At 36.8% G+C, this 22,253-nt stretch overlaps 1 protein-coding gene across 2 annotated transcripts in view; it reads right to left on the bottom strand.

The window, feature by feature from the left end:
• The window catches only part of LOC114653422 (disks large-associated protein 1-like), a 518,937-nt gene extending 499,862 nt beyond the window's left edge, over window positions 1–19,075 (bottom strand). For both annotated transcript variants that reach the window (XM_051929152.1, XM_028803752.2), the window contains exon 1: window positions 18,996–19,075. The gene's annotated coding sequence lies outside the window, so the exon portion shown is untranslated. The remainder of the gene's footprint in view (window positions 1–18,995) is intronic.
• Window positions 19,076–22,253: the final 3,178 nt, after the last annotated feature.

Raw genomic sequence — 22,253 nt, 5'->3', positions numbered from 1 at the left:
AATCAGTGGCTCCAGGTGTTGTTGCAATTCTGAACCCAATGAAAGTGTTAGATAATGCCAGGGTCACCCACCCACTATTATGGAAACATATATAACATAAACAGTCTCTTTCTTGCACCTTAAACCAATGTCACTGTGTATTTTCATTCAGTCTTCATTTGCATAATCTTAGTGAGTCATGGACAGTCACTTCACACATCCATTACCTTCAGTCATGTAGTGTAATCAGTAATCAGTAAATCTAGGACATGTAGAGAAAATGTTTTCTGTGTGCTAGAGCTGACAACTAATGAGCACTCAGCCAGGAGCACAAGGCATGCTATGCGGCCACAGGGAAAGAAGAAATGTAGGTGTTTTAAACCTCATTTTGCAACACCTTACCAGAAAGGAAAAAGGAGAAACCTGATCTAAGATTCACCATATCTGGAAAATATCTGTGCAGGCACTGATACTGATGGTCAGCATAATAATTTGCTGTCAAAACGCAGGGAGCTTGCAAATATCCAGCTATACTGAAAAGCTGTGAAGGAGATCTGCAATCCATAGTAGCCTCTAATTCCTATTTATGCAGTCTAAAATCCTCAAGGCACCAAGATCCAGCACCTGCAGTCATTTAATGTGACATGCACTCTGATTCCAAGTCCTTTAGTGTGATTCTGGCTTTACCAAATTTAGGCATTCATGCTACTAACTGTAACTAACTAATAACTGTCACCACTCCATTGCCATTCTATAGTATGCCATCAGCTCCATGTACCGCCTGGTGGTTCACTCTTACTTGATAGATAATTACACGTTGTGTTGACTGCCCACTAGTGGCCCAGGGGAATCTGATTATTTTTTATTCAGGATGCACTTATTCCCTGTTCTTACAGCTACCCCAATTCCAAAGTTTTCATTTACATTTATTTATTTAGCTGACACTTTTATCCAAAGCAACTTACAACGTTTGAGATACAATTGGCTAAATTTCTTTTGTTTTTCCAATTGGAGCACAGGTGGGTGAAGTGACTTGCTCAGGGTCACACAGTGTCAGTGGTGGGATCTGAACCCATAACCGCATGGTTTGAAGTCCAAAGCTTTAACCACTGCGCTATACTATTCAGAGTATCCATAATAATTATGGGGCATAACTCATCTGTTTGATGGTAAAGACGAACATCCCCTACTCTAGTCACAACAGTTGCCATTGCTGGAGAACACTAAAACAGGGTACTTTACTATGCAACCTTTGATTTTTACAATACTTTTAAATGTACTTATTTGGCTTACACCTTTAACCAAGATGACTTACAACATTTGAAATACAATCGGTTAAATTTGTTTTCTTTTTCCATTTAGAGCACAGACAGATGAAGTGCCTTGCTCACGTAGCATAAGCAGCAGGATCTGAAAGCATTAACAACTATACCACTCTGCCTTCTATACATAACTGCCTGCAGACTTGGTCCCATATGCATCTACTTACTTTCACACTGCTAATGATAAAAAGTCACTTTTCACTTCTATTTAGCAACATGAGTCAATCTCTTTATTCCTTAATAAAACCCCTTTCTCCTAAAATTAATAAATCAGCATGACTAAAGTCATTATAATTAATGTTGTTCTTAAAAGGAATACTTTATAGGATTTTTTTGATAAAGTAATTTTGTTTTTATGAGTATCATTGGCTTTTAACAAGAAATAGTGCTTCATGTACACAGAATCATTGTAACATTCATATCTGGAATTAATTGATGTTAGTCAACTATGATACTTCAGTTCCACTCCAAGCTGAATAAATACTTTTCAATCAACCATTTATTTAATCTTGCTCTCTTCAAAGTACTTGCATTACAAATTTTACTATAGAGCCAAATGGAGTTCTTTTATCTTTCTCTGTGATTCATTCTGGATTACATTTCTCATCTGTGGGTCATAAGTTAACTGTGAAACCATGTGTTCTCACAAAGAAAGCACACAATATGAAAGCATTTTATTTCAAAATCATATGCATAAGTATGGTATATGGCTTGTACTCCTAATTACCACAAGGTAAAACTTAAGAACAAAATACAAAAACAGCAGATTTTCCATAGTACTGTAAATCAAAGTTTAATACTGCAGTTCTTCATTAGAGATAATATATGAGAATGTTATATTTACAATGAAGCTTGACGTTATCCATCAATCTATTACTCAATTAACTCAAGATGTTCAATGCTAATTTAGGGTCATCTAAGCATTAAATGAACCCTCTTTTTATATTAAAGGGTTGCAGACAGTCAGAGCCAACCAGCCACACAATTCTCTTACAACATCACTGTTTATTAATAAGAAACATAAAATGTATACCCAAAAATGATCACCAAATGATCTGTTATTCACCTCATATCGTTTGAAGAGATAGCAGGAAAGCTTTTAAATTCTACAATTTCATGAAGAATGGAGCTAACAAAATTCCTAATACAATGGGCTACAATAGAGACCCAAATTAAATAAAAAGAAATAATTTCAAATTGTCTATGAAAATAACGTCAGATTACTTATTTAGCATTATCCAACTGTGAAATATTCACTCATTTGCTTACAATGTTCAAAAAGCATGCACTTTGCTAAAATATTGTTACATAAACCATTTCTGGAAAATACCTTTAGTGCTATTATTATAGATCAAAAACAAAATTCATTTCAGAAATTCTATGACGTAATCCTATATTTTATGCCTCAATAGGAAGAAAACTTTCAACAAATATAATGCACAGTATACATGTTTTCCTTATGCACTTATAATTAACTTGTACATATATTCTGACATGTTATTATCTCATAGATTAGCATCATTGATATTCTAATGGTCACTAAAAATGACCTAGACTTAAAATCACAACTGGAAATGCTTTGAAGGTTTTCCGTTACTAAGTGGCATTTCTGTTACTGTTATACAAGATACAGCTTTGAAGGAATCAGCAAAAGGTATATAAAATGTAACACAAGCACTACTAACTCAGACTGTAATGAATAGAGAAAAGCAGCTAAAAACACCATTGTAATAACAATCAAAACAAAAGTATATTGCTTTTCAAGGCTGAAACCAAATACGTGGCATCCTATGTCTCATGAGCTAGAGACCTGCATTTTTGTGGTAATCCTGATATACTTTGCAGGTTGTGGGCAGGTAGAAGATTGCTGAGGAATAAAATTTAGAGCTAAAATAATTGGAGTTTTTAAATACATTTCAGGTTTTTCATTTGCTCCTTAAATCTGAATCTTTGTTACGCTCCACCTCACTGCTTTAAGTGGTGTGTAACAACACAGCATCCAATGAGGATCATTGCGTGAAGTGGAAGCAAGTACGAGCTGGTATTCTGTTTTTGTCTTTGTCCTCATCCTGATTTTAACCAATGTCTTAATTTAACTGTCACCGTTGTAGCTTCAAGCACAATCATAATCAAAAATAAGAATGGAAAGTGGATGTTTTAGTTCCCCTTAGATAGTCATACATTAGATCAGAAAGTGAGGGTGAAGGTCAAACCAGCACCATTTACTGCCAGTGAAAAATGGAAAATGGAACTTCAAGCCTTGATGAGAACACAGACAGAAATACAGACAACGATTCATCTTCCAGTCCTATCTCTTGTTTACTGTCTGCCCTTTTTCTGTGTGTAACTGTGTGTTGATGGAGTTGGCAAAAAACAGCCCTGCTCATCTTGAAAAGGGCACTTTAAAGCCCATTAACAAATACATATGGCAGTTACTTCCCATGGTCATTTGATGAGAAAGGAAATGCTATGCTGCCATATGCTATCTATGATGGACATTTAAAAATTTGTGCACAATACAGCCTTAAGTTATTTCATGTGTGAGTTGTCATTCAAACAAAACTGCTAATGGACCAACTAAACAACATGTCTTTTTGTTTCTCAGGATATAGACCCGTAAGATATAGTCTCTGTCAAACACTGCCCTCACCCACCTGGAAAGAGGAAATACATATGTAAGAATGCTGTTCATAGATTACAGCTCGGCATTCAACACCATCATCCCCTCAAAACTTGTCTTGAAGCTTGACGACCTTGGGTTGGGGACGACCATCTGCAGATGGATTTTCTCTTTCCTGACAAACAGATCCTAGGTGGTGAGAGTCGGCAAACACACATCCTCATCACTCATTTTAAACACAGGAGCGCCGCAGGGCTGTGTGCTTAGCCCCCTCTTGTATTCCTTGTTCACCCACGACTGTGTTGCAAAACACTGCACAAACACCATCATCAAGTTTGCAGATGACACAGCCATCATAGGCCTTATCACTGACAACGATGAGACGACCTACAGAGAGGAGGTGCTGGCATTGAGTAATTGGTGCCTGGATAACAACTTGTCTCTTAACGTCAGCAAAACCAAGGAGATGATCGTGGACTATCGGAAACAACAAGACAGAGAACACCAGGCCATCTACATAAACGGCGTAGAAGTTGAAAGGGTTAACAGCTTCAAGTTCCTCGGAGTAAACATCACCGAGGATCTCTCGTGGACCCTTCACATAGACACTGTGGTTAAGAAAGCTCGCCAGCGGCTCTACTTCCTGAGGAGGCTGAGGTAGTTTGGCATGAATGCCAACATCACCTCAAATTTTTACAGGAGTGTGGTCGAGAGTCTGCTGACGGGCTGCATTACCGTCTGGTATGGGAGCTGCTCTGCCAGCAGCCGGAAATCACTACAGAGAGTGGTGAAGGCAGCAGAGCACATCACGGGCAACAGTCTTCCTGCCATTGAAGACATTTACCTCCATCGGTGCCTGCGTAAGACAAGCAGCATCATAAAGGACCACAGCCATCCAGCACGCCAGCTGTTCTCCTTGTTACCATCTGGCAGACGATACAGGAGTCTGGCTGCTCGGACTACAAGACTTAAGAACAGTTTTTACCACCAGGCCATTCGACTCCTCAACAGCAACACCTGAACACTTACATACACTTACATTACATCTACATTTCACTACTCACACACAAACTGTACCTGCACACACTCTGAATACTGACTGGAACATGCATCTGCACTTTATGGAATATGCATCTGTACTTATAAAACATTATCTGTGCAATAACTGTCATTTGTACTTGCTGCTCATCCAACTCATATTGCTCTATAACTTCTTTTATACGTACACATTTTACTTTATATGGCTTGTTTATTTTTAACTTGTAAATTTTGTTTTTTTTTTTTTTTTTAATTATTTTTTTTTTTAGTTTTATTGGATCTAGGCTGAGTGACTTGTTTTTCTCATCATACACGTTTCATTGTATGTTAACCCTGTGTTAACCTATATATGACAAATAAACCTAAACCTAAACATAACCTAACTTAATTGACAGTTAGAGCCATGCATTTTTCAGGACATGACCTAATGCTGTATAGCATGGGACTTAATTTTTAGTGATAAAGTGCAAGACCATCCATCCATCCATTATCCAACCCGCTATATCCTAACTACAGGGTCATGGGAGTCTGCTGGAGCCAATCCCAGTCAACACAGGGCGCAAGGCAGGAAACAAACCCCAGGCAGGGCGCCAACCCACCACAGAAGTGCAAGAGCAGTTGCGAGTGAAATCTCTTCTATGCAGTTGCAGATGAGAGAAAAATGAAATATTCAGAATGCAAAGTAGTAGATAAACAAAAAAAAAATTCCCACACAGCCTTTTATAACTGGACTATTAATAAAGTCATCCTAAATCCCAAAATATTTTACAGCAATTGTTTTTGCCTTTGTTTCCCACATTGGTATAAGTTGCATGTAAAGGTGATTTCATACCAGAACTGTTGCTGTGACAAACTGAATTGAAATAACTTTTGTTGTACCTAGAGTCTGTTGTCATCACAAATATTGCTGGCTGAACCACACTGTAGCACTTTAATTCTTGCACTGTTAATTTTTTCTGTGGAACAACCCCTCTTTTCCTTTGTTTCTAAAAAACTAACCTAGCAAACAAGACATTCTATACCAGCTCCTGGGATGTGTATATTCTGCCAATATTCCAGTAAAACATCTCCATGGACTTCCCATAACAATCCAAAAGCATGCACTCAGATAGACTTGGGAATATAATCATACAGTACTGTATCATACTGTATCAAGAGGAATCTGCCTACTGTTGTCCAGGAGAAGCATCCCTGACAAATCATCATGAATCTGATGGTATTGCCTGTGAAAATAGAACGCTAATCATCAGAATAAGTAATTAATCATTTGAAGCCCATTCGTCACTTGCATGTTAAACTCCTGTCATTATGGATTAGCTTCATGTGATCCTTCATTTATCTGCTTTTCATACTTTTCTAACTTTTAGACCAAACTGCTTTCAACATTAATACACTCACGCGTTTGCATTCAGTATGCTAAAAAACAGTATTAGGGTTTCTCATCCTTTCCACAAAGACAGGATGCCCTGTGGTGTGAGGCATGCATTTCAGAATTCTTTTGCTCTTCTCATTAGAAAACATAATCATTTCTCTTTTTTTGAATTTGCATCCTTTAAATGTGTCTTGATCACCAGAATTCTTCCAGGATTGTTCATTACATGTATACAACTGTGCCTTTGCAAATTTAGACTCCATATGTTCAGAAATCTGCATACTGACAAGAATGGTGTTAATTGCTCAAGTGGGAATCCTTCTGCATTTTCCTGAACAAAATCTGAGCCACTTTATTCTGAATTGTAGGAACAGCTGGTGAATTCAGTTTGCACAGTCACAGACTTGACAATCAATAACGAATCGGGCTATAAAACTGCAGATAAAGCTGAAGGAAGGTGGTGAATAACATTCATCCAATGCAAGAATCAGTGGAGAGTGAGTTTTACAGAACCATTTCTGAATTCTGGACTAACTACAGAAAGTTAAGGGCTATAAGAAACAACAAAAACCATTTAACAGTATATATGCAGCATGTGCTGAACTCCAAGTGGAATTCCAGAGTCTGCTACTTCAGCTTCTCAAGCAGGAGTCTGCAAGTAGCAAATTCACATAAAGCACTTGTAGTATATAGCACCACTATTTTAGGTACACGCTATTTTAGAGTATATAAATATAGACAATGGATTGAAATATTATATGAAATATATGAATTGAAATATTCATATGGATTGAAAAATTATATGAAATACGAAATGTTTATAAAAGTTGATCTGATGACTGCAAAAGCATAATACGTATCTTGTTGCTAATCTCTGAAAGCAGCTTTCTAATCCTATCAGTACATTAAACTTCGCACTGTAAGCAACTGCAAAACGTTTCTATTATCCTTAGCAATTTGCTACCGTCTTTGAATTTCTTATCCCTCGCTGTCTGTGGCCTACCTGCTAAAAGGGCGCAATCATCTCTTCATTTCTTCACAGCGTTTCCTCTTAAAGGAGCAGTAGAGTAGAAAGGGAAGAAGCCCGTCATTTCATTAAATCATCAAATGCTTATTGGTGGCTTTATATCAGTTCAGTGTTAAGCAAATTATGAAATCTTATTCATCAGACAATCAACAAACTATCTCAGCCATCTGTCACTGAGCTGCCCTATAAAAAGAAAAAAATCCTGAAGTATTGGATGAAACATGCCAGTATTCACAACATTTTTATGTGCAACTGGGATGTCATCAGCAAAAACTGTATGCCATATGTCCTTTTAGCTGAAGCACAAACATTTGTGTTTCCTTTGTGCAATGCATGTTACACTTTGTGATTTCTAATTTCTTATTCAATATGAGAACCACAGATATTTAAGTACTTTAATATTTTATTGTATTTCAAGCAGAGTTCATTTTTATAGCAGCACTAACAGCACTAAACATTCCTTGTTTAAAACGGCTACATTTTTTAACAGAACCCTTCATGATGAGCTCCATCCCAAAGCTTTTTACACTGTAGACAAATACAAAATACACAAGGTCATCTCTAAGACAGTGCTTTGAATTGGAAACTGTTGCCTTATTATTTTAAATCCCAGCCTTTCAGACAGTTAGCTACAATGCCTCCATACCCACAGACAAGCATTGTGGAATTGCCTGCAGGGTGCTTGAGGGCCATAAAGAGTGCAGGCTCCATTAGGCTGAAGGTGTGAGTTTCCAAGAGAATAACAAAAAATACTTGAGAGACAAACACACTACAGCAACAGATGTCAGCCTAGGTAATGGAAGACCATACTCCATGAAATGTCTTAATAAAAGACCAATTCCTATCTTTTCTGCAACTCATTATTTAGCCAGTTTGCTAACATCAGCCCATACAGCACATTGTGTCCTGAAGAAATTGAGGTGCATGCCATTTTGTGACATCTTTCCACAATCGTCAGTATGTTCTCTTGAATCATTTTTTCAGTTTTCTTCTGCACTTCATTGGCTGTTTAAATGTTGCTTCCTTCGATAGACAGATAAATAAAAAGATAATACTGCTAACTATAATCAGCTGTGCAGTTCACTCTTTCCTTATAATATTCCCAGATGTTTATTTGAACAAAGCAACCCAACATCCTTTAGAAGTATTGGAAAAAGCAAACTCTGCTTTTTTGTTGAGCTTCAAAAAATTAATTTTGTGGGACAAATGTCACTTTGAAACAAGAGGGGAGATGACAATGTGTGACGTGCTCAGCTTTACAAATGCATCTTTTCAGCAAACTGGTCCATGCAGCAGTTCAAATTGTGTAGGCGTACAATGTTCATGTCTGACAGTGAAGTACAAGATCGCACACTTCCCCCGACGCAGCAATTTAACCTTCCAAGGCTAATACTGTAAACACAAATAAAGCAGATTCTCTATCCCTGTAAATCATGTTTGAAATAAGTTAATTATGGATTGATGCTATATTAAATAAAGCTTTCCATATAGAGAAGATGGGACTCTTGACCAAAGAATAAGAGGAAAGGCAGATCTTCAATTCAAAAGCACAGCATTATGGGAATGTACTTCCTGATTATGATGTAACAATTAATAATATCAACAAAAAAATACATGCGTTTTGCACATTTTTAACATACGACTGGATAACAGACATGTTGAATATAAAATATGATTAGACTGAATTTTTTTTTCTTTTTTCTATGCTGGTTTTTCACATTGTTTACTGTTGTACAGGATTGGTCACTATTAGTCTCTATTATATCAAAAACTTTTTCCTCTCCTTTCTGCATGAAAACTTTAGGATAAAAAATATTTTGGCCGCCACTACAAATTTCATGGAGAATAGAACATATTAAAAAATTTTGGGTGGAGTATTACTTTAACTTCTATGCATTAAAAATAAGTAAACTATTCATTGAGCTAATGGCATTAGGATAGGACCTAATCCTGGAAATGGGCCTGAAGCTAGTGCATCCAGTGTGCAGCTGGCACTTTGCAAGCACTGTGACAGAAAAAATGTTAGAAAGCTTGAGTTAGGATTCCAATTCCCCAACAAACCTTCTGACTGCATATGCATCCTATCTTTTGGTGATGAACTTCAAATTTTACCAAAAGTATCTGATGAAAGGCACAGATGGTGAAAACAAGATTCCTTTGGAGCTTTGCAAGGTTGATGTTTCATGACAGAGTGAAGATCTAAGCAATAAGGGAGGATATCAAAGTAGAATACTGGAGCAAGAGTTAAAAGAAGATAGTGAAAAACAAGTCAGCCTCAAGCTTTTAAGTGTCTTCCACTTACATGTAGTGCTTGTTTTTGGATCTTCCCATCTGAACTTGTTATGCTTTAAAAAAGCAAATTTGAACAACTAAGGGTAACTTCCACTGTTCTGTGAGGATGACAATTGAGCAGATTTTGAAAGGCAATTAGGAGATGAAATGTATTTGTTAAAAGACAAAAAATGTGATACCAAAAGAACACATCAATCAAACATCTACACCAAAATACAGGTCAAAATATGAAGACAGGAAACGATAACAAGTATTTAATGTGCAAAACAAAAATATTTAAATATAATACTACGGGTTACTATTTGTATCCATAATCTAGAACAATCAGTAAGTATCAGGCTCTGCCCTTCATTTCTTCACATATATGACATCATGTTCTGCTAACTTCTGGTCATCCATTCATACTAACTTCATAGCAGAAGAACACAAATGTTGACATCAAATTAATTCTATAAACTCAGAAAAAAGTGGAACAAAGTGGAACAAAAAAAATCCAAATCCAAATCCATCTTGTGTCTCCTTGAGGTTATAGTTCAAGGTTAAATGACATTTTTCTACAGGTTTGATACCCAATAAATTAAAATATAACATGTTTATTGAGTTAGTTTCAAAGTTTTAAAATTATTTTTTTCCAATGTGATTCTTCTTTTCCATGGGAGCCACCATTGTGTGGCTTTGTTGCCATAATACAGTCACTTGGAGGTCATGACCTGTGACTTACTAATGGGACAGCATAAAGATCATTGTAATGTACTTCATAGCCATCTGAGATTACATACTTTATAAAACCTGAGAGTGATCAAGTACAATTCTTAGCTTAACGTTTAGTGTACTAATTTTGGGTTTTCACTGTTGACAATGGAGTTTTATTTTTGGCTTAGTTTATTGACTACATATTATCTTCAGTAATATTCCCCTCTCTCTTGTTTCTTTCTAGTCTGGACAATAACATGGACTATTTTGGGATGTGAAGATTTTTCCCAAATTTGGCACTGCAATGCTCAGAGTCCTTCTGAATATAGTCACACACTTTTAAATAATTAGCGTTTGTAGTTATTGAGTTACTGCTACCACAGGCACGCACACACACACACATACACACGCACACACACACTGTTAGAGATTTTGGGTTATTTACCATTTTTCTAGGGATGTATTGAAGTCAACAGGACACTCATCTTTTACATCTCAGTGTTTCTGTTTCTGCTCTAATCTAGATAAAGACACAGCATACTGTTGTTGTAGGTTCTTTGGTGACACTAGCTTTTGCAATGTGCCCTGTCAGTTCTTAAATTTAATACAATAAATTCATGGGCCAAATGTTGCCAAAACAGACACTGTGCCAAGGAGCTCTAACTGGGGAAAAGTGTGAAATAAAATTTACAAATGTTTAATTCTCCAGACTTTTGAATTGTCTTATTATCAGCTTTACTTTATTTATATACTCTTCAGTATACAGTGCATCCGGAAAGTATTCAGAGCGCATCACTTTTTCTACATTTTGTTATGTTACAGCCTTATTCCAAAATGGATTAAATTAATTTTTTTCCTCAGAATTCTACACACAACACCCCCATAATGACAACGTGAAAAAAGTTTACTTGAGGTTTTTTGCAAATTTACTAAAAATAAAAAAACTGAGAAATCACATGTACATAAGTATTCACAGCCTTTGCTCAATACTTTGTTGATGCACCTTTGGCAGCAATTACAGCCTCAAGTCTTTTTGAATATGATGACACAAGCTTGGCACACCTATCCTTGGCCAGTTTCGCCCATTCCTCTTTGCAGCACCTCTCAAGCTCCATCAGGTTGGATGGGAAGCGTCGGTACACAGCCATTTTAAGATCTCTCCAGAGATGTTCAATCAGATTCAAGTCTGAGCTTTGGCTGGGCCACTCAAGGACATTCACAGAGTTGTCCAGAAGCCACTCCTTTGATATCTTGGCTCTGTGCTTAGGGTTGTTGTCCTGCTGAAAGATGAACCGTCACCCCAGTCTGAGGTCAAGAGCGCTCTGGAGGGATGGTATTGGCATGGTGATGAGTGGTGCTTGGTTTCCTCCAAACGTGACGCCTGGCATTCACACCAAAGAGTTCAATCTTTGTCTCATCAGACCAGAGAATTTTCTTTCTCATGGTCTGAGAGTCCTTCAGGTGCCTTTTGGCAAACTCCAGGCGGGCTGCCATGCGCCTTTTACTAAGGAGTGGCTTCCGTCTGGCCACTCTACCATACAGGCCTGATTGGTGGATTGCTGCAAAGATGGTTGTCCTTCTGGAAGGTTCTCCTCTCTCCACAGAGGACCTCTGGAGCTCTGACAGAGTGACCATCGGGTTCTTGGTCACCTCCCTGACTAAGACCCTTCTCCCCTGATAGCTCAGTTTAGATGGCCGGCCAGCTCTAGGAAGAGTCCTGGTGGTTTCAAACTTCTTCCACTTACGGATGATGAATGCCACTGTGCTCATTGGGACCTTCAAAGCAGCAGGCATTTTTCTGTAACCTTCCCCAGATTTGTGCCTCGAGACAATCCTGTCTCGGAGGTCTACAGACAATTCCTTTGACTTCATGCTTGGTTTGTGCTCTGACATGAACTGTCAACTGTGGGACCTTATATAGACAGGTGTGTGCCTTTCCAAATCATGTCCAATCAACTGAATTTACCACAGGTGGACTTCAATTAAGCTGCAGAAACATCTCAAGGATGATCAGGTGAAACAGGATGCACCTGAGCTCAATTTTGAGCTTCATGGCAAAGGCTGTGAATACTTATGTACATGTGCTTTCTCAATTTTTTTATTTTTAATAAATTTGCAAAAATGTCAAGTAAACTTTTTTCATATTGTCATTATGGGGTGTTGTGTGTAGAATTCTGAGGAAAAAAATGAATTTAATCCATTTTGGAATAAGGCTGTAACATAACAAAATGTGGAAAAAGTGATGCGCTGTGAATACTTTCCGGATGCACTGTATTTAAGGCAGACTGCAATCACATAAAAGATTACTCTTTATTATTGGATGAAATGTTTTTAAATTATTTTGCTGGAATGAGAAACTTTTGCCAGTTATTATGAAAGGCATTATCTTGATGGAGTGTTTTAAAGCTTATTACAAGTATGATTGCTTCATCAGTTAAAAGTTATTTGGTTAACAAAATAAGAAATGAATGGTATTCTAATTGATGACTTATGAGGGCTCTTCACAAGCTACGAAGCATTTAGTGTTATTAAAGGGATGGATTGTTTTCTTTGAAGCTCTCACACTTCTATTAGGTTATTAATAAAGTGAGAATGGCTCCACAGATAACACAGCTGCCTGTACAGTAGCTGAGCTTTTCATTACATCCAGAAGAAATCCAGGCCATCAACTCATAGTCTTTTAAACAGCATCACAATAGCTTTGCTTAGGTATTCCTACAACATTCCTACAACTGTTTGCTTAGCTAGGTTTTAATATATGGTTGGCAATACAGATATTTCTGTTTCTATGTCCTCAATTAACTTGTAAGATCAATATACAGTATGTATGCACTGCCATAAGAACATAACAAGTCTGAAAAACAACAAGAAACCCATAAACCACATTTGGTTAGCTAATACTAAATTGCTCTAATAAGTCATCTGGATACTTTTTTAATGTATAATTGAAATGTATAAGTTTTGCTGAAACATAAAGTATTACTTTCCTGTGATGGTTGTACTGTATGAGAAAATAATATATTGTCACACACATGTGCATGGGTGGCAGCTAAAGGGCCTGAATGCAGGGCCGGATTTTCCTATAGGCTAACTAGGCTTCAGCCTAGGGCCTCAAGATCAAGAGGGGCCTACATTCAAATTGTTAGCAAAATTTTATAATCTCTCATGTAATTTACAAACTTAATAATGGAAGGTGAAAGGGCCTCATATGTGGAATAGCCTAGGGCCTCTTTTCATATAAATCCGGCCCTGCCTGAATGAAATTAATTCTATGCCAGACCAAGGAGATGGTGGTGTGTGCTCTTTCTCTCACGTCTGTGCAGACCAGTGTAGAAGAAGAATGTTCTCCTCCGCACCATGTATCTTGTGTGTTTAGTAAATTAGAATTTTATAACAACCATTTTGTAACTTGCCAGTGAGAGAAGCTTGGCTTATGAACTAACAAAAATATGTTATTTCAGGGTTCAGGAGAAATAGTGTCCACATGAATACAATCTAAGCTGTTTCTTGTTTTTTCCTTTGTCAAAGTGAATGTCTCAGGGACAAGGTCACAAGGCTGCAGGGAGTACATGTAGTTCGTGCAAGGCGTCTCTCCTGTGCTCAGTTTTGAGAACACAGATAATGCTTAGCTCAACAGACATATTGTTTAACTCTACTTAGATGATAAGGATGTTTTTCTGTCTTATTAATCACGAGATGCTGAATTATAAAAAAAACCCTCCTAACTTTTAATCAGGGTTCAAAATGAGCTTTGCGGCAATAAGTTATGCTCTTTGAATCTCTACTTACTGTGACTCCAAGTGAATAATAAAGAGAACTAAAGAAATATTATCTGCCTGCTGTCAGTGTGCCTTTTTCGTCCACACCAGTTACGGGAAATTTCGCCTGGCACTGATCATGTCACTTCCAGACCCGGGCCCAATGACACCACTTCCAGTTTCCAGCCCTACTGGTGACATCACTTGTGGTCCTGGGCCCAATTACACCTCTTCTGATTCCGGCCCCATTATTGATGTCACTTCCTCTGGTGTCCCTTACAGCCGCCATCTTTGTGCCAGCAAATCAGTTCAGTTGTGGACTCCAATCAGTATGAATCAGTGCATTTATTATCCATTTACAGCCAGGAATAATATATGGGTGGCTGCCCCAAACTTTTTTTTTATGTGCTTTTTTGTCGTGATTCTGACAATATATATACAGTATATATATAGTCTTACAGACTGATATTCTAATTCCTATCTGAATCTTCATGCCAAAATGCAACTGATCATGATTATGACATACAGCAGATAAAGGCTTCTTTTTTTTAATTTGTCCTGTATTGGTTTCATAGTTTTAACACTTGATAAACCATTGGATTGCTGGGAAAATGGTGGTAGTAAGTGTTGACTGGGGCACAGAATAAAACATACACAGAAGGTTTTGTGCAAGATTTTTTTTCCACGACTTATCAAGAAGGTTTGATGTGTATATATGACTTATATAAAGCTTGGAGGAGTGGTGGGGGAAGAGAAAGGAGAAGAAAGTGTGTGGTGTGTTTGGTGGTGCTTATACACTTGGGACTGTGTTGTGCCTGTGGGGATTACAGGGAAGACGTGCCCCACAGGTGAAGAAAAATAAAAGTTTATTTATTTTATACGTGCCTCCAGTGTGAATCTGTGTCAGATCAGGTGCCTATATAGCACCTTTTGTTACTATATATATATATATATATATATATATATATATATATATATATATATATATATGCACATACAGTATACATATATAAATAAAAGGATGCTCTGGGAAAGATATAGTATTAAGCATTGGAAACATATTCATTTTGACTATATTCATTCTCCCGGCTTTTAGTTTTGATAACAATTACAAAGTTATTCTTTATGCATTGTGACCTGGAAAGGGCATTGTGTGATGATCTAAGTAAATCTTCACTTGGTTTTGTATTTAAAGTGTCAGGCTGTCAAAAAATGGCCCTAACCTCCACTACTCTTAGCATGAACTCCATCTTAGCTGCCACTGGTTGGCCATGCACGTTGTTAAGTGTAGGATAAATTATTACATTTACAGGGAAGGTGCAATTACTGTCTTTGTAGTTTTCATTTGCTGTAAATTGTTCCAAACAAGCTAATTGATCACTGCACTGTTAACTCTCTAGAGTAATTCATTCTCATAACAACAATACTCAATGTCAGGTTGCATGGCCAGTAAATATACACACATATAACTTGACAAATACCCTAGAAAGAAGTTGAAGTACATCTGTCAGTAGTCAATTAAAAGTTTAACACAAGTTAAGGCTTCTATGGAAATTAGGCAAATGTACTGAAATAATCTTATGGCGATGCTTGCTGTCATTCAATGTACTGTTCTCAGCATACAACTGGACCACTACATTTGTTAAAGGTGCTGAATGTAATTTGTGAATTCTTCAAAGCATTTGTCATTGTGTACTAGACTATACAACTGCTATATTTCTTAAGGTCAGAATATCTAGTGTATCATTTACAGGATTATTACTGCTTTTGTTTTTAAAATCTGCATTATTTCTGCTTTCCTTGACAAGAGTATTTAGTAGAGCATTGTTTACTTTCTATTTTAAAAATGACATATCATTCATTGATGAATTTCCTGAATACATTTATTGGAACAGTGGGTCACAGAGACCAGAGTCTAAACCAGAAGTATCAGATGGTGTATAGGAACAAATCTTGGACCTGGCATTGCTTACTAATATGTGAGGCCTTTCAGAAATGCCATCAACCTAATTTACTTTGTGCATATGCGAGGAATTCAGAGTAACATGAGAAAAAAATACGACATGGAGAACAAAAAGTTAAGTACAGACAATAACTGTACAGGGATTGATCCCAAGGGTTTGAACCTATGAAGCAACAGCATCACCCAATGTTCCATCAAGAAAGGTAATACTTTACTATAATGCAATAGTCAGTAATATGTAAGAAAACAAGTGTAAAAAAGTACAAAATATTTAAATACTTCCAGTATCGTGTCACATAACAAAACATTCTCAAATGCATTTTATCCATTTTAGGGTCACATAGGTCAGAGACTACACTAGTGACATTAGGAATAACACACATGGGGCCAATTTAGAATCACCAATTAACTTAATGTGCACAGCTTTTGAATGTACATCCTACCCAGAGGAAGAATCACTCAAGCTCAACTGCTGTGCCCCTTTTATCTAATAATGAGTGGGAGAGAGTTAACTGTATAGATAATCAAGAGTGGACTGGGAAGTGTGCTGTTCTGTAACTGTAAATATTTAAAACACTAGATATGATTTATTTATATGTAAGCAAACAATATATGAAAATCAAACTAGTTTAATCATATATTTTAGCAGACATCAGCAACAGCATAATAATGTAATTTGTCAAAGACACTACCAATTGGTTCCTGTAGGGTGATGCATTCCTTTCATTAAGCAGACTAATGTAGTATAAAAGCCATAAGCTGTTTGGAACCTTATATGCTGGCCATAGCTTAACTGGTAGCCCTGAGGTAAGAATGATAAAAGCCTTATCTCTCTGGTTATGCAGTAGTATTCAATTGTTATACTCTGGAAACACTTACAGGAAAATGGAAAATACATGGTGACTTATTTCCATATCAGTCTGCTTTAACTACACCAAATGTAATCATGCCATTTTATTGAAAAAACAAATAAAACATCAGTATAGATATAAAGTATGAAGGCAGTACTAATCACCATTCCTCAATAGCTCAAAAGCAATCAAGTTAACAGAAATACTTAGATATACTTGAAAATAGCATTGAAGATACTAGCAAAATAAGTAAATGCATCTTAGAGTTTTTATGAAACTGGTTAGGTTTTGTCTTGACAGGCTCGCACCATTTATCAGACTGAAGAAGTGCAAACAGTGGATGGGCAAGGTATGATGGGTCATATAATGACTTAATATTTCAGTCTGGAAAAGTAGAGTGAATCTACACTGGGGAGATGGAATCCTATGATTTTTTAGGAGTGCATAGTTTTCATGTCTGGGATAATATTATTGCTCTCAAATGTTGAAAAAAGTTGTAATAGGACCTTATATATTTTCTAAACGTTCCTACTATCAATTTATAAAACATTGGTATGCTCTGTATATAAATCACAAATCAACTAAAAATTGTACTCATATAAACAAACATATCATGTCCACCCAGAAAACACTGTCAAGTAACCTTATATGGTAGGATATACTACTATTTACTGTAAATGACAAGACATCATCCATGATTACTTCAATAAAAATGCCAAAATAAACACCAAGTTTGGTGGAAAAATAAACATTTCTCAGCAAATTAAATGTAGGATCTGATGAAAGAGATCACAACAAAAATGTTATTTGGTGCGTTGAGGATTGGGGTTATTGGAAAATCAAAATTTATTGCTTGTCAGGCACTGACAATGGCAGCCAATAGACTAGGTAACCAAATCAGGGAAAAGAAGAAGGAGACTAGGCTGAAATACCTCCAATCTGCTAGCAAGTTGTCTATGACACATCCCTGTTGCAAGGAACTCCAGTACAGAGAGAACTGAAAAAGCGTCTTTATAATGCAGCCTGTTACTGAAAGAGGTCCATCAGGATGGCTCTTGGTAACCGTTGACCCACTCATAATCATGAATGCAATGATCTAACCAACAACCTAACCAATCTAACCTCCAAAATGTGCTCTTAATTTTATTCGCCTTTGACGAAATCCACTAGTATAACAAGTGTAGCCATGGTTCCTTTCTTTCCACATCCTGCAGAGTGTGAAGACATTGCCCTGATTGATGAATAATGATGATGGACCTCTAAGGTAAAGGGTGTCACGAATGAAGAATCAAAAAAAACATTAGGGATCAGCAGTCTACTGGTGTATGTGCACAAATAACAATTCTTATACATATTTATCAGTGTACATAAAATTTCAGTTTCAACTTTTTATTTAACCCCGCCTATATAACAATTATTGCATAACATCTCTCCACAGAATTTAAGATGAAATCTATTTGTACAATCTTTCTTAAACAAGGCCACAGAAAAAATAAGTATCAATACAATCTGCGACAGTCCAAACTTCTTTAACCACCTTACACAGAAAAGTTTCTAGTTCGCTTTCTTTACTTTAATGAAGGTCTTGACATCCCATATTAAAAGTTTACAACTGCAGTCAGAAACTCGAACTTCTCCACTCCTTCTTTAATCTTGCTATTGATGAGTAACACTGATGGTGTTCTTTGTCTTTCTTTAAATCCACCATCCGTTCTTTTTTTACTGACATTTATTCATGTCATCATGCTACTTATTTAAATGGTTATGTAAAGACACTTTATTAGCCCTTCATAGATTTTTAGGGGACTAAAGCTAAAATGTATCATGCAAATTCAGTGGTCTGCAACTACAGAAAAATATCACCTAGTGTGGGCTGTAGAACATGAGATGTGAACCAACAGTTACAACAGAACTTTTGATTTTAAGAAATGTTATTTTTGCCTGCCACATAACTAGAGCTAATGTTTAATCATTTTACATTCGTCTCTTTCTTCAAAATTTATTGGAATATAAATTAAATGTTTAATGTTTATAAACATATCTGTTCTTTAAATTTGTAGTGAGTTACATTTTTACTTACTCCTTCAGTCTTCTCTCACAGACATTGTGATTCTGAGCAGTATGAGCCTTCTGTTGTTACCACATTCAAGATGGTATTCTAAAAAAAGACAAAAATAAAGTACAAATTTTTTGATTATGATCTCAACAAATCAGAAGCTTGTATTTTCTAATATAATTTAAGGAATATTTAAACTCATTGCTTAGTAGTGAGTCTTCAGTGTACTGAATTAAAGTAGAATTCTCATGTTCCCCAAATGTGTGCAGGGATTTTCTCTGAATACTCTTGTTTGAGTCCAAGTCATACAGAGGTGCACTTTAATTCAATTGGTGGCACTAAATTTGCCAATTGTTGGGCTGCATATGAGTGTACATCGTGATGATCTGCTGCTTTCAGGCTAGACTCAAGCTCCCTACAATGCTTTAATTGGATAAATGATTTATGAAAATGAATGAATTGAAATCAATTGGGAACGTCTTCAAGGCCAACTTGAAGATAGTTTGCATCCATCTCACCAAACTACACCCACACTTGGGCCTTCACTTCAGCCAACTGCAGAAAGACCACCTTTTTGGTCAGTTGGTAAATCAGTTATGGATCCTCCCATTAATGTTGCATGACTTTGATATTAGGAGGTACATTGTCCAGGCTGTTCTCAGGCAGAGTAGGGAAATGATGACTTCAAATGGGGAAAATGGAAATAGTACTTTGATGAACACCTATACCTATGTGGATATGCCTTCTTCAGTGAAAGTACTAGATATTATAGGGGTGTTTAAGCGAATGTGCTTCCTCCATGTTGTGTGGAAGATGGGGATCGTGCCTTGAGACACTTCGTCCTCACTACACTTGAGTGTCATGGGATTTTCCAATTCTGTCTATATATAACCTTTGCATACTCAAGAAAAGCTGGCCACCTAATACCCTGTTGAAGGTGCTATAAGAACATAGGGTTCAGGGGCTGTGTCCCTGTATTCCAGAATGAGAGTTTGTGTTTGCATTGGCGCAGGACTCCACCAAGGGTTTGTCTTGTCTCCTGTCCTGTTCATGATAATTATGGGCAATTTTAAATGATTAGTTGAAGCTCTGAATGATTTGAAGGTTCCTTCATTTATATACCAAGGTACCAAGGGAGCCCAGCACAGTTACACAGTCTCATGTTTCCTGTTTCCAGAACATGTTGTTCTCTTGATCCCATCAGATTGTGATGTCCAGGGCACACTAGTTTACAGTTGAGTGAGATTCGTCTGGGAAGAATTAGCATCTACAAATCTGAGGTCACAGTTTTTCTCCCAGAAAAAATGACTTATCCTCTGCATGTAAGGAATGACCAGCTACCCCAACTGGAGGAGTTCAAGTACCTTAGACAATTACTGTTGAGAGAGGGTGAAGGTGATTGTGAGACTGATCAGCAAATTGGTACAGTGGCAGAAATTTTGTGAATGCTATACCAAACCATGGTGGTGAATCGGGAACTAAGTCTGTGAATGAAGCTCTCCAGTTGTTGGTTAGTCTACATCCCCATTCTCACCTATGGTAATGAGTTTAGGGTTTTGAGTGAAAGAACTAGACTGTAAGTACAAGTGGCTGAAATTAGGCTCTTGTAAATGAGTGTTGGACTCTTCTCTCTGGGACAAAGTGAAGAACTTGGCAATACCGGAAGACTTTGTAGTAGAAACACTGCGGAACATATTAGATGTTTCAGTATAATCCCTGCACACCTCAGGAGGTGCATAAACCATTTGGAGAAACATTGGGTTTAAGTCAAGAACCACTCCTGGAGGTAGCTTCAGTCAATTGCGGGGCTCATTCCAACACATATATTTATAAAGTTAAGAGATACCAGTTAACCTAAGACACACATCTCAGGAATGTGGGAGAAAACTCAGGGTACCCAGTGAAAAAAATCACAACAAACCAGATCCCTATTTATTGTTTACTTATGTATGAGGTCTAAGTATAGGATTTTGACAAAGCATGACATTTTTTAGTTATGTAAACCATGGAAAAATCTATTTATGCATGTTTCATGAACCTCTTCTCCTTGTCCTTTCTTTGATACTGTAGCAGCAGCAGCCTCTTGAACGGTAGGGGGTGAGGATAGAACATAGACTATCCCTTCAGTTACAATAGGCTAGGTAACAACGTTCAAGCAACACTTAATATCCAATGCCACTTTAGCCAATTGCAGGGTACAAAAATATTACAACAGATCCACCAAGTAAGTACTATTACCAAAATGAAGCTTCAGACGTCTCAGCAAATTGTAGATCATACTTAAATTCCAACATTAACTTCACTTTCCTTTATAAGTATTTTTTCAGTAGTCTTTTGGGGGATCTGAGAGTTAGATTTCTTATCTCTCTGTAATGCCACAAGGGCACTGTAACAAATGTCTACCTGTGATTGGAAAGAAATAACCAAAAAGACTCTCACTGCTGTAGGGTAAAAAATTTTAATTTCACACTTGGCTGGAATGTATTAATGTTAAACACCAGAATGACTTCACAAGCTAAGCTGCAATACAAAAAGAGGTGTACAACAAAATGTGCTTAATTAATGAAAACTGATCACATAATGTGCTCACTTAAGACTTTTAATTTAAGGGCTGTAGTTCCATAACAACATTTACTGTTTATATATAGGTGTACCATTATTAAAGATGCTATAAAAAGTAAAATGTGTGAATTTTTATATAGGCAAAGCTGACAAATTGAACCAGGATGACTGAAATCATGAAACATATTGCCCAAAGCGTGTACATTAACTACAGTTATGTTCAAAGAACAGCTACCAACACGCACATGAAATTCTGTGACTAATATAGCTTCAGACTACTTGTTTTCTCTTTCTAACACAGTTACTAATGAGTTCCCAATGCTCAGTGGTAATAATAACTCATAATTAAAAAACAGATTATTGACAGTATGACTAAAGTTATTAAAAGCCAGAATGTATGTTAATATTCTTGAATGCTTGCATAAATGTTACATGTGGATGAAAGTGAACAACAACCAAGCAATCATCTGTTGTAGTGTATGGTTGCATGCTGGTTGTTTTTGAAGCAAAAAAAGGCAGGCTAGTGTTGTCATCATAGTAGATGACGATATCTTTCTTCTTAACACACTTTGGTGACCATTCTGCAGATTCACTCGATTTTCCCCTCATATACTGTAACTTGTAAGTATTTAAAAATCTGAAGACCTGTTGGAAGGGTCACACATTTTGCCAACATTTATGAATGTGTTACAGCCACATATTCACAGTAGTCAAAAACTA

The sequence above is a fragment of the Erpetoichthys calabaricus genome, chromosome 6 (genome assembly GCF_900747795.2).
Source record: "Erpetoichthys calabaricus chromosome 6, fErpCal1.3, whole genome shotgun sequence".
NCBI lineage: Eukaryota > Metazoa > Chordata > Cladistia > Polypteriformes > Polypteridae > Erpetoichthys > Erpetoichthys calabaricus.
The sequence above is the reverse complement of the archived record's forward strand: the minus strand, read 5'-3'. Positions and strand labels throughout refer to the sequence as shown.